Below are 16,448 nucleotides of genomic sequence, written 5' to 3'. Positions count from 1 at the left end.
GAGTTGCCCCTGAGAGTGTTATAAACAGGGGAGGCTCTAGGGATTTTGCCACCTCAAGCATGGCAGGCAGGCAGGCTGCCTCTGGCGGTTTGCCTGTGGAGCGTCCGCTGGTCCTGAAGCTGCGGGACCAGTGGACCCTCTGCAGGCAAACCACTGAAGGCAGCCTGCCTGCTGCCCTTGCGGCGCTGACAGAGCGCCCCCCGCAGCTTGCCACCCTGAGCACACGCTTGGCATGCTGGGGCCTGGAGCCGCCCCTGGTTATAAATGGGAGACAGTCCAAGGGCAGGAAAGCAGAACCTAGAATCATGAGAGAGCGAGCTTGGGAGAGTTCACAATCCAGAATCCAGAGAGGGAGAGATCAGAAGAATAGATCTGGGCTGAGAAATTCAGGGAGAAGATGCCCCTGAAGGAGAGATGAGAGTTCCTTAGTGAGCAGTGGAGCCAGATCAGGATGGTGAAAGCAGAAGGCAGTCATGAGGTCACCTTCAGACTTCCCAAGGCCAGAGAGCCACAGTCAGTGAGGTGAGGAGGCTGTGAGAAGCTGAGGGAGATGCCTGCTGGCTCACTGACCTGGAGAGGTGAAGCTGGAGAGCCGAAGATGTGAGCCTGCTGATGTCTCCTGGTGAGAGCTAGAGTCAGGTCTGGGAATGAAACAGGGTGGAGAAACACCCCAACTAGAGGGACTGGAGTGAAGTACAGTGAGAGGTGCCAGAGCTGGAGCATGGTGAGAGACACCTGAGCTGTACTTGGTGTTAGGCTGTTGGAACTTGAAAGACTGAATGTACTGTTTGGGCTCTGCTGAGGGGTTCTGGTTTGTGGTTGTGGAACTTTAATAAGAAAGTAACCCTGCAAATGGCGATTTATACTTGGAAGGCTTACATTTTGTTACATTTTGATAGCTCATCTCAATTGATTAGACTCTTCCTGTTGGTATGCATACTTCCAACTTTTCATGTTCTCTGTATGTATAAATATCTCCTGTCTGTGTGTTCCATTCTATTCATCTGAAGAAGTGAGCTATAGCTCACGAAAGCTCATGCTGAAATAAATTTGTTAGTCTCTAAGGTGCCACAAGTACTCCTGTTCATTTTGTTACTCGGGACTCCAGAAAAAAGCTGAAACTGAGGCAGGCATAGCGGTAATGCCACTGCCTGCCACCGGAGGGCGCCCCCTTCTCATACACCCTATATGTGTCCCTCTACTTTACAGATTTCTGTCACTTCCATTTGTTACCTTTAGCAGCCACAGTAAAATCAAGCAGAGCTCAAAACCAGGTAACAGGAAATGTGCAAGAAATGTATTTGCTATATTGAGAGGCTGACTTTGGAGCAGGCCAGAAGTGAGGTGCTTGTAGGTTTGAAAAGCTGACATTCCTTTTAGATAATTGAGAGCTAATGATAGGCTTCAAACAAAGAGACAACCATGCAAGAGGTACTGCAGAAGCAGCAGCAGAACAAGCTTCCTGCTCCACCAGTCACCTCAGTATTCGCTCTCTCTTTTACCTCTAGTCGAGAGCATCATCTCACCACACACACATACAGATGAACATGTGCACTGCAACTAGCTACCTTGTACAGAGATTCTTCTCCCATACAAATGCCCCATTCCCTCCAAACCCTTTAAGGACGTTTAAAAAATATACTGAAATATTTGAAATGGGTTATTGATTGGAAAAAGAGATATGACCAAATGGAGAGGGACTGTATATAACAATACAAGTAACCTGTCAGTAAATCATCTTCAGTCAGTGTAAAGCAAGTAGGATTTATTTGCCAGTGAAATGGAAGGACAGTGTTGTAGAAGAAAATACAATCAATGGGAAGATGAAAGATAATCAGGACACCCTGACAGCTGTAAATATAAATCTATATAAATGCAGAGAGACCTAGAAAGACAGCTTATCAAAAATCATTGTCCCTATCAGGTCTCTATTAAAGTTGCTGTGACCTTTGGGAACTCTTTTGTATGATAACTGATTTTAAGGCCAGAAGGAACCACTGAGATCGTCTGATTTGACTTCCTGCATAAAAGCTATAGAATTTCACCCAGTAATTTCTTTTTCAAGCCCACTAACTTGTGGTTGAACTAGAGCATATTGTTTAGAAAAATATCCAATCTCGATATAAAGATTTCAAGTGAGGAAGACTCCATCACCTCCCTTGTTAAATTATTCCAGTGGATAATTATGTTTACTATTACAATTTCTGGTTTGACATCCAGTTTTTCTACTTGGTTAGAAATCTATGAGATTACATGGAAATTATAAATTAATGGATGATAAAAGCACTGTAACTGTTGTGAGGTTTACAGTTCTATATTTTCATATGAAAGTCCTCTTATTTTTCCCTTTTTTGAAGCACTTGCAGTTCATTGTCATGCTTTCAGTCTTGGAAAACCTTCTCTGAATTAAAAAAGTTTTTGAGATAATTATCTCCTGCCTACATATTCCTTTCCCCTGGCTTATTAAGTGCTTCAGAGTAAATAGTGCCTGGGCCTGTTCTCTTCAATTTAGAATTGCTCAAAATTGTGACATCTGTCATGCTGATGTAGAAATTACTTAGTATACTTAAAGTGCATTCTATACTGGAAGGCATTTTCAGTGCTCTCCTTTGGGAAGACATTTAAGAGTATGTATGTAAAATCTAAGCTTTTATCATCCATAGTTACTTAATTTTACTTTCTGTCCAACGTTTTGCATTCTTGACTATTTTTTCTTTTATACTTCATGAAAAGCTCTTACAAACTGCATTAACATGTGTAATCTATCCTCTGATGTGCAGAAATATGTAGCTAGCTATATCAATATAGAGACAGTCTGATATCTGTTATTGCTGGTTACTATCTATTGGCCTTCAGAGCCCATTGAAGTCAATGGGAGTGTTTCCAGTGAATTCTATGGGCTTTGGATCAGGCCCTAACCATCTTTGCTTCAAATGACTTTTATTTTTTGTAGACTGTTTTATTTTAGGCATGATGTTTGCAGGGCTGTAATCAGCACATTTATTGAAACGACAGCTCATAACTTTTCTCGTTAGACTAAGTGTTTTTTCTCATGTTTCTGAATTAATAAAAGTGTGGTTTACGAGTGATCTTAAAATTCTGTACTTGAAACCTGATCCCTTTTAAAAAATTATTTTGCAGGTAGTTTGTTAGGCTTGTATCTAAACACAAATGACACTGGCAAGATTCCCCCCACCCATAATTTAGTTTATTCTTCATCCTTGTGTTCATTGCACAAAGTTCTGAAACTCATTTTAACTATGATCATTTTTGCTTGTCTCCCTTACCTCATCATGTAACATCTAATGCTTATATTTGTCTTGTCTTCTAAGTTTGCAGCATATCATTATTTTCTTCTCTCAAGTCCTGCTATCCACTGTCTCAACCCACATTAATTCCAGCATTTCTCTTCAGTTGATAATTGTAGCTCTTGACTGTTGAATTTTACTTGATAATATATCAGCAAAACTTCTGCAGCCATACATGTGTGAGAGTTTTCAACTGTTCTATAGTCTCCAGTTTCCAAGAGTTTAAAACTAAATTCATGACAGAGGCATTATTTACTGACTCTAAAAAGACGAGATTTCTGATTTAGATGCTGGAATTTTCCAGACGCTCATCCAATTTGATGCTTAAATGGACAAGTGTTCACATACATAGATTACTGCTAATGTTTGGATTATTGCACCTGTGAATTTTGCACACAGCTAAAAGGATAAGAAACATGTTTTTCCTATTGTTACTTTATACTCCTTGTCATGGGGTACAGCCTTCACTGCCAGACAGGTGCCTCCTCTTGGTTGTGCTGGGGATTAGCTCAAGACTAACACCCACATCTGCGGTCTGCACACCGACACCCTGTTTCTGCTCCTGCCTATGTCTCCTCTCTCAGTTCCCAGAACCGCAACATTCTCTTTGCAACTCAGCCCTCTGGCTAGGTCGTCATCTGTGTTTCCTGTTCCAGGGAGTGGGGAGTGAGTATCACTGACCAACAGTCCAGCCACTTCCTCAGAGGCTAGTGGAGGGGACCTGAGCCTGCCCACTACTCCAGGCCCTAGTCCAAGGACCCTGTAAATAGCAGCCTGCTGTTGCTCCTCTGTAATCTCTGTCAATGCTGCTCTATTTCCCTGGGCCACTTCCCCATGGCCCCAGTGACTTTTCACACTTACCTCAGGGCCTCAGCTGCTCAGTCCCAGCAGCCAGCCAGGAGCCCCCTGTCAGTCCCTCAGGTCCCTGCCAGCAGTTGCTCTGTCCAAGGTACTTAGTTCTTTCAGCCTTCCAGGGATGCAGTCCTTACTCCCTAGGCTCCCAGCAGCAACTGACCAATTCTGCCCTGCAGCTCCCTTTTATCTGAGCTTGCCTGGTCTGTACTGGTTGTTCCCTGCTCCCTGATTGGCTGTGTCTCACGCAGCCTCTCTGGGCTGTTCAGAGGACTCACCTCCTTTGGTCCTTCGGGACAAGGCATGCTTAACCCCTCTTATGCCTGTGTGGGGTAGGTACCCCATCACACTTCTGCACCACTGTTTATTCTCCCATCATTTGCTTGTTTCATCCAGCAGTTACATTTTCTCAAAAACTACTATTTTGTGGAATGGGCCTTTACTCAATGAATGTATGATGCCTAGCCCAGCTGGGCTTTATATGTGTACATAAACAATGTAGACATATGTGCCTATAGTCTCCCAAAGGGTTACTTCTTGGAGTGGAGTTATGGTTCTGGCTTAATGGTTATTGCTCATATTCATCCTCAGCATATTGAGGTCAATTGCCCTCTTCAGATATTGTTGGGGAGTTAATTTAAAGAGAAATAGCATTCAAGATTCAATGAGGAAGTCTGCTTTGGAGTACTCTGACAGTATGTGACAGTTCCTCTGTGACTGCCGGAAGAATAAGACTCTGAAGAATGACTGGAACATAGTTGACTGCAGAATATCATTTCCACTTGAATTTGCATGAGCTTGATATGTTGGCACATGAACAAAATATTATTCAAGAAAATTAAAGGGAAAGAAGGAACTGGATGTCCTCTTCTGTTGTAGCTTTGCTCAGGGAACTCTACATGTTCAAAAATATTCCTTTAAAATGTTTGCTGTTTAAATTCAAATAGCTAGACCAGGAGGTCTAGAGGGGAAAGGATTTATAACAAGGTGAATGTCAATTACTCTGGAACATTTTCAGAAAGATAATGTTGGGACTGTGCATGAATTGTAATCTGAATTTTATATGGTAAGTAGAGTGCCTTGCGTAGAGAACATTGCAATAGTTCCACCTAGATGTGGCAAAAGCAAGAGACCACTTCCTATCATGCTGACCAATGTTATCCCATTATTTCCTTGTTCTACCTCTTCTGTCTGTTTGTATTCAGCTGTTGCCTCTTGTCTTGTACTTAGATTGTAAGTTTATCAATTTATCAAGTTTATCAATAATTTCTTACTCTGTTTCTAGCTCCATTGCCTTCCAGTCCAATGCAGTAAAACTCTGCTTTCTTGAGAGGCATGCTGAACTATCAGCAATCTCAGTGAGGGTCGAACGCGTGGATCAGCCTTCCCAAGTACTAACCTCAGATCATGCTCCAGTAATCTACAAAGTCAAAATATCCCACACAGTTTAGATCATGTATTTAAAGCAATCCTTCTAGTAAGTCTAAAGTGATCTTATCACTTATTTTGCTAGTTTATTAAGAAGATACTTAAAATGTAACCTTCCTTCCTTTGATGGAGCAATTAATGTCACCTGTGCATATATATATATATATTGTGACACACCGAGGCCAGTGGGAGTCTGGTAGAGGGCAAATATACTGGTCACTGGGTGAGTAGTTTTCTGTTCCCTGAGTGACTAGAGCAGGGATTGCGCTGGAGTAATCAGGAACCTGCTAGAACCAATTAAGGCAGCCAGGCTGATTAGAACACTTGCAGCCAATCGAGGCAGGCTAATCAGGGCACCTGAGTTTAAAAAGGAGCTCAGTCCAGTCAGGGAGGGAGGAACTAGAGGAGAGGAAGTGCGTGTGAGGAGCTGGGAGCAAGAGGTGCAAGGAGCTGAGAGTGAGAGGGTGTGCTGCTGAAGGACTATGGAGTACAAGCGTTATCAGACATCAGGAGGAAGGTCTTGTGGTGAGGATAAAGAGGTGTTTGGAGGAGGCCATGGGGAAGTAGCCCAGGGAGTTGTAGCTGCCATGCAGCTGTTACAAGAGGCATTATAGACAGCTGCAATCCACAGGGCCCTCGGCTGGAACCCAGAGTAGAGGGCGGGCTCGGGTTTCTCCCAAACCTCCCAACTCCTGATCAGACACAGGAGGAGTTGATCCAGACTGTGGGGAAGATCACTGAGGTGAGCAAATCTGCCAATAAGCGCAGGACCCACCAAGGTGGAGGAGGAACTTTGTCACAACTGGTATCAAAGGTGGGATCTGGTGTGCACAGCGTGGCAGAAGAAGGAGGGTGATTTAAAAAAAAAAAAGGAAGAGGTTTTTTTTTTTTTTTTCACCACAATGGATGACTTAGTACAGGCATTGATACAAGCTACAGCAGCCCAGCAGGAGGCTACTCGTGTCCAGGCAGCTGCCCAACAGGAGGCAGTGCGGCTGCAGCAAGAGACTAATCGCCTGCTGATGGACCAGGCTTCTCAAGACCGAGCTATGTTGCAAGAACTGGTAAAGCAGGTAAAGACCCTTACAGAGCTGAACCGCGGCCATGATAGGACGCAGATCATATGGGCCAGCCATTGGCTGCAGAAAATGACATGGGAGGATGATGTAGAGGCATACCTTCTGGCCTTTGAGAGGATAGCCCTACGGGACGCGTGGCCTCGAGATCAGTGGTCTGGCATCCTTGCTCCATTCTTGTGTGGGGATGCCCAGAAGGCTTACTATGATCTGCCTGAAGAGGCTGCAGCAGACTACCCCCTGCTGAAAGCAGAGATCCTGGCCAGATCTGGGGTAATGACTGCAGTGCGGGCCCAGCAGTATCATGAGTGGAGGTACCAGGAAAATAAAACCCCGCGGTCCCAATTGTATGACCCCATCCATCTCGCACAAAAGTGGTTGCGAACAGAGTCCCAGAATCCAGAAGAGATACTAGAGGTTCTGGTCATCGACCAATACATGAGGGGACTACCGCCAGATCTTCGTGCCTGAGTGAGCCAGAATGAATCCTCCACCTATGATGAGGTTATTGCACTGGTAGAAAGGCGAAGGATAGCGAGGGAGCTAACCCGACCAGTTAAGGAAGAGGCTCCCCGGGTTAAACTAGCAGCACTAAGCCCTAGAGCTCGGGTGACTGGCCAACCAGGAGAGCCCAGGTGGAAAAAGAGAGGGGCTGAAGGCTCACAAGAAGCCACAAAGAGTCAGAGCACTGAGAGAAAAGAGAATCGTGATGTTAGACTGCCCAAACTAAGAGACCAGGGAATTCCTAAGGCCCCATACAGATGTTATGCCTGCGGGGAGTGGGGACATATAGCTGCACAGTGTCCCAATGCTGAGGAGCCTATGCAGTGTAACCTGGGGAACTGGGCAGACCCATGCTCCCTAATCCACCTTGTGGGGGTCTCACTAACCCCACATATGTACACCAGACCAGTAAAGCTAAATGGGGTAGAGACCATGGCACTGGTTGATTCGGGGAGTACTATCATGCTTGTCTCGAGGAAGCTCATGAAGTGTAGTCAGCTGCTGCAGGCTAAGCATATGGGGATAACATGCGTCCATGGGACATTTGGTTATTACCCCACCATCCCAGTAAAAATTGAGATTCAGGGGAACACTACTGAGGTAACAGCAGGTGTAGTCCCTAAACTCCCATACCCAGTACTCATAGGGAGGGACTTCCCACGATTTGGAAACTTACTCCCAGTAGGAGGATTGGAGAAAGAGGGGAATCCTGAAGTTAGTGAGGCATCCACAGTAGACTGTCAGCTCCTAGTCTTCTCTGAAATATCCCCAGATTTATTTTCCATTCCCAGACATGGTAGAAAGTCAAAAAGGGAAAGGAGGGCAGCTAAGGCCTTAGGAACCCGAATACTGGTCCAAAGCCAGAGGGTTGCTCTCGTAGGTAGGCGGACCTGAGCAGCTGAAAAGGAGGCCGCCCAGGAGGAAGAAGCTCCTGAGTCTGACCCCAACCCTAACGCTTCTGAACCAGTAGACGCAACAGAGGGCCCCTAGATCTTGGGCAGATTAGCCCTGGAAGAGGAAATTTTGGATGGGACCAGGCTGAAGACCCAAGGTACAACAATATTAGAAAGGAGGTGACTGAAATAGATGGGGTCCCTGTGGAAGGGAGAACACAGGGACCAGGACCTTACTTCATAATGAAGAAGAATCTCTTATACCGAGTTGCATCAGTACAGGGGCAGAAGGTACAGCAGATCTTAGTACTTCAAAAACACCAGAATGCTGTTTTAAGTCTTGTGCATAGTCATCTTTTTGGGGGGCACTTGGGGGTAGAGAAGACCCTGGCATGAGTCCTACGATGGTTGTTCTGGCCTGGAGTACATGAAGGAGTGTGAAGGTACTGTGCATCCTGCCCGGAGTGCCAGCTGCACAGTCCCCGTCCCCACCTGAGGGCACCTTTAGTACCCCTTCCCAACATAGAGGTCCCCTTTGAGCGAATAGCCATGGACCTAGTGGGACCCCTGGAGAAGACGTCTCGGGGCCACCAATATATACTTGTTGTTTTGGACTATGCTACTCGCTACCCAGAAGCTGTCCCCCTGCGGAACACAGCCTCTAAAACGATAGCCAAAGAGCTGGTGGGGATCTTTGCCCGAGTGGGGCTACCAAAGGAGATATTAACAGACCAAGGAACCCCATTTATGTCAAAGCTAATGAAGGACCTCTGTACGCTGCTCCATATACATACCCTGAGAACTACAGTTTACCATCCGCAGACTGATGGGTTGTAGAAAGGTTTAATCGAACCCTCAAGGCTATGATAAGGAAGGTGGTAAGTCAGGACGGGAAGGACTGGGACACCCCACTGCCTTACCTTATGTTCACTATCCAGGAGGTACCTCAGGCCTCAACTGGGTTTTCCCCATTTGAGTTATTATACGGACGTCACCCCCGTGGCATACTAGATATTGCCAAAGAGATTTGGGAAGAGGAACCCAATGAGGGGAGAAATATAATAGAACATGTAATACAGATGTGAGACCGGATAGCCCGTGTCACCCCTATTGTACGGGAACATTTGGAAAAGGCCCAGGAGGCCCAGAGAACCTATTACAATCGCCAGGCAAAAGTCTGACAGTTCCAGCCAGGGGATCAGGTGATGGTGTTGGTACCCACGGCAGAAAGCAAGCTTCTGGCCCAATGGCAGGGACCCTATGAGATGGTTGAACCCCTGGGGGAAGTAACCTACAAGGTGCAGCAGCCAGGACGCTGAAAACAAGAACAGATTTATCACATCAACCTTCTGAAACCCTGGCATGCACAAGAGGCATGCATAACTATCTGAAAGACCTAACCCAGGAAAACAAGCCTTCCAACCCGGTGAGAGTGTCTCCCAATTTAACACCAGACCAGAAGAATGAGGTGTCTGAGATGATCTTCCAGAACCAAGATGTGTTCTTGAGAAAACCAGGTCGAACAGCCGAGACATATCACCACATCGTCACGAACCCTGTGGCCAGAATAACAATGAGGCCCTATCGGGTTCCAGCGGCCAAAAGAGAGGAAATAAAAGCGGAAGTAAAAAAATGCTGGAGCTGGGGATCATCGAAGAATCCCACAGTCAGTGGTCCAGCCCAATCGTGCTGGTGCCCAAACCTGATGGCACCACAAGGTTTTGCAACGACTTCCGGCAACTAAATGAAGTTATCCCAGTTCGATGCGTACCCCATACCTCGCATAGATGAGCTAGTGGACCTTCTGGGGAATGCCCGGTACTTGACTACCCTACACTTGACAACGGGGTAATAGCAGATTCCCCTTGCGGAAGACGCAAAGGAAAAGACTGCGTTCTTTACACCAGAGGGTCTTTTTCAATATGCTGTCCTCCCTTTTGGACTACGTGGGGCCCCCGCTACTTTCCAGCGCCTCATGGACAAGCTATTATGCCCGCATAACAGTTACGCTGCTGCCTATTTGGACGATGTGGTCATTCATACCCCAGACTGGAAAACCCACCTAGAGAAAGTGGAGGCAGTTCTTGATATCTTCAGGCTAGCTGGCCTTACAGCAAACCCTGCCAAGTGTGCTGTAGGGTTTACAGAGACCAAATATCTTGGTTACATTGTGGGAAAAGATCTGGTAAAACCTCAAGTGAACAAGTTGGAGGCCATCCAAAATTGGCCCCGACCACGTCACAAGAAACAAGTCCAGGCGTTCCTAGGTGTAGTGGGGTATTACCGATGATTTATCCCCTACTTTGCCACAAGGGAAAGCCCCCTGACAGACCTAGTGAAAGCCCATGGACCTGATCTGGTGAGATGGTCTGACCAGCAGAGGAAGCATTCACAGAACTACGGACTGCCCTCTGCAGTAACCCTGTACTGATAACTCCTGATTTCACCGAGGAATTTATCCTGCAGACAGATGCATCGGAAGTAGGGTTGGGGGCCATTCTATCACAGATGGTTGGGGAGGAGGAACACCCAATTCTCTACCTCAGTAGGAAACTCCTTCCAGAGGGAACAAAAATGTGCAGTGGTGGAGAGAGAGTGCCTCGCCGTAAAATGGGCCATGGAAGCATTGCGCTACTACTTGCTTGGGTGCAGATTTGTCCTCGTGACCGACCATGCCCCTCTTCTATGGATGCAGCGGAACAAGGAGAAGAACACAAGGGTGACCAGGTGGTTCTTATCCCTCCAACCTTTCCAGTTCCGTGTGCAACACAGAGCAGGGAGCCGTCACAGTAATGCCGATAGCTTGTCATGTGTCCACTGTCTGGCATCCCAAGCTGCCCAACCCCTTGGTGTTGAGCAGGGGGGAAGGATATGTGACAGACCCAGGCCAGTGTGGTACAGGAGTCTGGTAGAAGGCAAATATACTGGTCACTGGATGAGTAGTTTTCTGTTACCTGAGTGATTAGAGCAGGGGCTGCACTGGAGTAATCAGGAACCTGCTAGAACCAATTAAGGCAGCCAGGCTGATTAGAACACCTGCAGCCAATCAAGGCAGGCTAATCAGGGCACCTGAGTTTAAAAAGGAGCTCACTCCAGTCAGGGAGGGAGGAACTAGAGGAGAGGAAGTGCATGTGAGAAGCTGGGAGCAAGAGGCGCAAGGAGCTGAGAGTGAGAGGGTGTGCTGCTGAAGGACTACGGAGTACAAACGTTATCAGACACCAGGAGGAAGGTCCTGTGGTGAGGATAAAGAGGTGTTTGGAGGAGGCCATGGGGAAGTAGCGCAGGGAGTTGTAGCTGCCATGCAGCTGTTACAAGAGGCACTATAGACAGCTGCAATCCACAGGGCCCTGGGCTGGAACCCGGAGTAGAGGGCAGGCCCGGGTTCCCCCTAAACCTCTCAACTCCTGATCAGACACAGGATATATATATATGTATCTATGTCTATTCCTTGATTTGCCCATATATTATTACTATCATGAAGCTAAACATCCAAGTAATATTAACTGCACTTGCAAATAATGGTGCTTGGATGTTTGCAGAACGCGAACACACAAGGATTGTCATCATAGCTGAAGCCTTGCTCAAGGGACGTGATCATTCCCTTCTATTTGACGTTGGTGAGGCCTCATCTGGAGAAATGTGTCCAATTTTGGGCCTCGCACTACAAGAAGGATGTAAAAAAATTGGAAAGAGTCCAGTGGCGGGCAACAAAAATGAGTAGGGGGCTGAAGCACATGACTTATGAAGAGAGGCTGAGGGAACTGGGATTGTTTAGTCTGCAGAAGAGAAGAATGAGGGGGGATTTGATAGCTGTTTTCAAATACCTGAAAGGGGGTTCCAAAGAGGATGGATCTAGACTGTTCTCCATGGTAGCAGATGTCAGAACAAGGAGTAATGGTCTCAAGTGGGGAGACCATGGGGAGGTTTAGGTTGGATATTAGGAAAAACTTTTTCACTAGGAGTGTGGTGAAGCACTGGAATGGGTTACCTAGGGAGGTGGTGGAATCTCCTTCCTTAGAGGTTTTTAAGGTCAGGTTTGACAAAACCCTACCTGGGATGATTTAGTTGGGCATTGGTCCTGCTTTGAGCAGGGGGTTGGACTAGATGACCTCCTGATGTCCCTTCCAACCCTGATATTCTATGATTCTCGCAATGTGCACAAGACTTGCGAAAATAGCCTACTACTACATGCCCTGTTGTGTAACTTATTGCTTCTCTGTGTACAGTTCATTGAATAAAAGAAATGTACCACATTAGCAGCATGAAAGATTAATAAAGTAAAAGCAATAACCTGAAAGCAATACATAACAGCTCATTATGTTATTCATTACTAGAGTAAATGCAAGTCAAATCAGTTATCACTATGGAATGAAAATACAATGAATAGAACTGAAAAGCAACTGAGAGACTGGATTGCTCAGGGACTGATAATAAGACCTTTCACAACTAGGATTGAAATCCTGGTCCCACTGAAGTGATGGAAGATTTGCCATTGATTTCAGTGAGGTCAGGATTTCATCCTGGCGCTCATGAATCTAGCCCACTTGGATCAAAGCTGCACATTTCAGATCTGTATTTGAATTCTGAACATCCCAAATGTAGGGGATATTTGGAGATTTTGATGCTGCCAATCTCTAGTGCTCTGGCTAAGTTGAAGATTTCATTCTCCAATTCATCAATTAGCTATTCCACCCAAGAAAGAATTAAGGAAGTCACTTAGGAAAATTCTTTGAAAACCTCTGCTCTGCGTGCATCAGTGGTCAATGAGACTAACAGTATATTAAAAACTATTAGGAAAGGGATAGAAAATAAGACAGAAAAAATCAGAATGCCACTATATAAATCCAAGGTGTGCCCACATCAGGAATACTGTGCAGTTCTGGTTGCCCTAGCTCAAAAAGGATATCGTGGAAATGGAAAGGTTCAGAGAAGGGGATGAAAGATAACAAGGGTCCTACAGAATGGCTTCCATACCAGGAGACTAAAAAGATTAGGGCTGTTCAGTTTAGAAAAGAGAAGAGTAAAGGGGGATGTGATAGAAGTCTGTAAAATCATGAATGGTGTGGAAAAAGTGAATAGGGAAGTGTTATTTACCCTTTCACACAATGTAAAAAGCAGGGGTCAGCTAATGAAATTATTAGTCAGTAGATTTAATAAAGTATTTTATTGTATTTTTCACACAAAGCACAATTAACACATGGAACTTATTGCCATGGGAGGTTATGATGCCCAAAAATATAAACAGGTTCAAAAATAAGTGGATATGTTCATGGAGGATAGTTTATCAATGGCTATTAGCCAAGATGGGCAGGGATGTAATTCTACGCTTGGGGTGACCCTAAACCTCTGCATACCAGAAGCCAGGAGTGGAAGACAGGGGTGCAGTACTAAATAATTGCCGTGTTCTCCCCTTGAACCTCTGATATGGGTCACTGTTGAAGCCAGGATCCTGGGCACATTCTCATGTTCTTAATCTAGAACCTTTTGCCAGTAGTGAAGAGCTGAGGAAACTGCGAGCTGCTCTGTGCAGGTGAACTCTTGGCCACTGCATGGAACTCCATTAAGCAAATTTACTAAAAGGGAAAAAAGACAACTTAATTAATATTAATGGCATTCTGTGCCTCAAGTAATTCCTTTTGAAGGAGAGGTAAATTTTAAAAATGTAAGTAAAAGGCTATAAATATAAATGCTTGGATCTTTGGTGGAGTGAGAACTGCACAACCAAGCCTTTTTTAATAAATTTGATTCCATTCACACTAAGGATTTCAATCAATGTTTCACGCTGATTTTGTGACCGCTGCCTTTGTGGAAAAATCCAATCTATTGAATAAGGATGAAGCCAGTAAGGCTCTGTAGAAATTTAATAGGGTTCTAGAGCAGTTTCTCTTTTGAAACTATAGAATTTAATAGAGAACAGTTTCCTTTGTTTTTCTTTAAATGATCACATAGTAAAATTCTGTAACAGTGATATAATTCTCTATTAAATTCTAGAAGATGGTGTTAAAAAAGCCTCTGGAAAGGTTATCATTTTCTGTTATGGACCTTGGCATTAGGGGCAAATCCTACAGTAGTTTGGATTGAGATGTGTGGTGTGCTTGTGATCATTTTCTTACAGAACATTGAAAAAACTTGGTTTTCTCTGTTGCGCAGAGTAGTACAGTGCAGTAATGCAACATGACAGATATAGCCTAGATTTGTCATAACTTCCATTGTGTCTACCTGGCACAGTGACATAGAGATTATTCTCTTTTGTCTATGGAAAGGGGGAAATCTGGAGCAGAACTAAAATAGTAGTTGAAAAAAAATGCTCCCTGGTTCACATGCCAGGTATCATTTTAAAGTTGTGTGTCAAAAGACTGAAGAAAATGTATGAAGTAATTTGGTAAAAAGGTACATTCATAGAGAAGTTGTGCTGACTTGATCTTTGAAGGCTAGATTCTGGTTGGCCTTTAGATGGGCCGGCGATGTGGGGAGAGAGTAAGGATCTTTCTCTTGTGCATCCAACAAAAAGAAAACCCCTTATTGCAGCTGTTGCACTTTGGAGATGCTGCTATTGAAATGCTTTCCATGGAGAGCACATCAGAAATAAAAAGTAGGCCAGGGACAAGACAGAAGCATGGCTCTCTCCCTTCTAAGCACTGGTCAGTGGAGCAGACAGCCATGCAGGAAGTATATACTACACCCTCTGAACACATATAACAGTTTATGGGCTCCCCCTCATACCAGAGTACTCCAAGAGGCATTGTGCCTTCTTAGGCAAAATCTCTCAAGTGTTCCCCCCGAGGTAGCGTAGTTCCACTCTACATCAACATAGGCTGTGTCTGGAAGGTCAAATCTAGCCCTAAGTTAGGTGGCTATTTAAAAGCTATGCAATATGCTTTTCTTTTTTTCCATATTCTGTTCCCTTTTCTTCTGGGAAAAAAAGTCTCTTTCCTTCTGTGTGCATCACATTATTTCCTTATAACTTTCTGTACTGTACTTCAAAAATCCCCAAATCTGACTTCTTGGGTTTTGCGTGATTGAACTACAGGATACCTGATTAATCAAATCTTTGCTCCTGTGTCATTTCTACTTGAGGCTTAAAATATAGGCACCACCCATTGATTTATTTGTTGAGTCAGATCAAGTGATTTCATCTTCAAATCAAAAACCCAAAGGCCCTGTGTGCAATGAGTTTTTAAGCACAACTCCCCACTGACTTCAATAGGTACCTCTACAAAAAGTAATGGCACAATCAAGCCCCAAGTCAACACAACAGCTTTGTGTCATACAAAGTGATACAGTGTTTGATGTCATGGTTAGCAGAGCCGGCTCTAGGCACCAGATGACCAAGCATGTGCTTGGGGCGGCACCTTGGGGTAGGGTGGCGCTCGTTTTTTTTTGGTTTGTCGGGGCAGCGCTGGAGGTTTTTTTTTTGTTTCGGCGGTGCGGCACTGGGGGTCGGGGGCTGGGAGCAGGTGCTTGGGGCAGCGCGGTGCTCGGGGGGGCAGGAGCTTGGGGCAGAGCGGTGCGGCACTTGGGGGGTGGGATTTCAGGCAGCATGGTGCTCGGGGGGCAGGGTTTTGGTGGTGTGGCGCTCATGGGAGGTGGGGGGTGGCTGGGCGGTGCTCTTCTTTTTTGCTTGGGGTGGCATTAGAGCCGGCCCTGATGGTTAGGAACAAACTAGACACTCTAACTACCCATGATGCAGGTCAAGTGGCTACATGGTTGGGTTCAGAGGGCCACAGGGGACCAGTAGGCAAGGAAAGCTGCTGACTACATGAGAGCCACCCAATTTATGGGGCAGAATTAGGATTTATCTTTGGTAGGATACATACATGTCGTCTGCCCAGGAGGAAATAATGCTGCAGTTATACTTGTGTGAACAATCATAGTTCTTACAACATTTTAACAAAAAGGGAGAGGAAAGTTTTATTAACCTCATTTTGCAGATGGGAAGCACTGAAAAGCTAAGGCTGACCCTTGCAGTCTGGCCCTATCTATGTGTTCCATAGTTGCCACCTTCATGAAATAGGTAAACCACATCTTAAAGGATTTGGGCCAGAAAAATAAAGCATTAGGGAGATAAATACAAATGCTATTATATAAAACTACTATACAGTGATAAAAAGAATGCCCCTAGGCAAACCCAACCAGCCAAACCATCTCTGCCCTCTTAAGATATCTACACTACATAAGGGTGGCAGTGACCAGCATTTGGTTGAATAACTTGGTCTTTCTGTCACTGACTGGATACGCTATTGAAACATGGTTAGTTCATGCATGATGATAATACATTCTGGTTATCCATTATTATAGTGGGAATGCTGACTGGCCTGTCAAGTGATATATGGTCCGGATTTAGCAAGGTATCTAAGCACCTTGAAGCTTTGAAATCACATACAATA

This window comes from Gopherus evgoodei, chromosome 4 (genome assembly GCF_007399415.2).
Source record: "Gopherus evgoodei ecotype Sinaloan lineage chromosome 4, rGopEvg1_v1.p, whole genome shotgun sequence".
NCBI classification, from domain to species: Eukaryota; Metazoa; Chordata; order Testudines; family Testudinidae; genus Gopherus; species Gopherus evgoodei.
Note: the sequence above shows the minus strand (reverse complement) of the source record.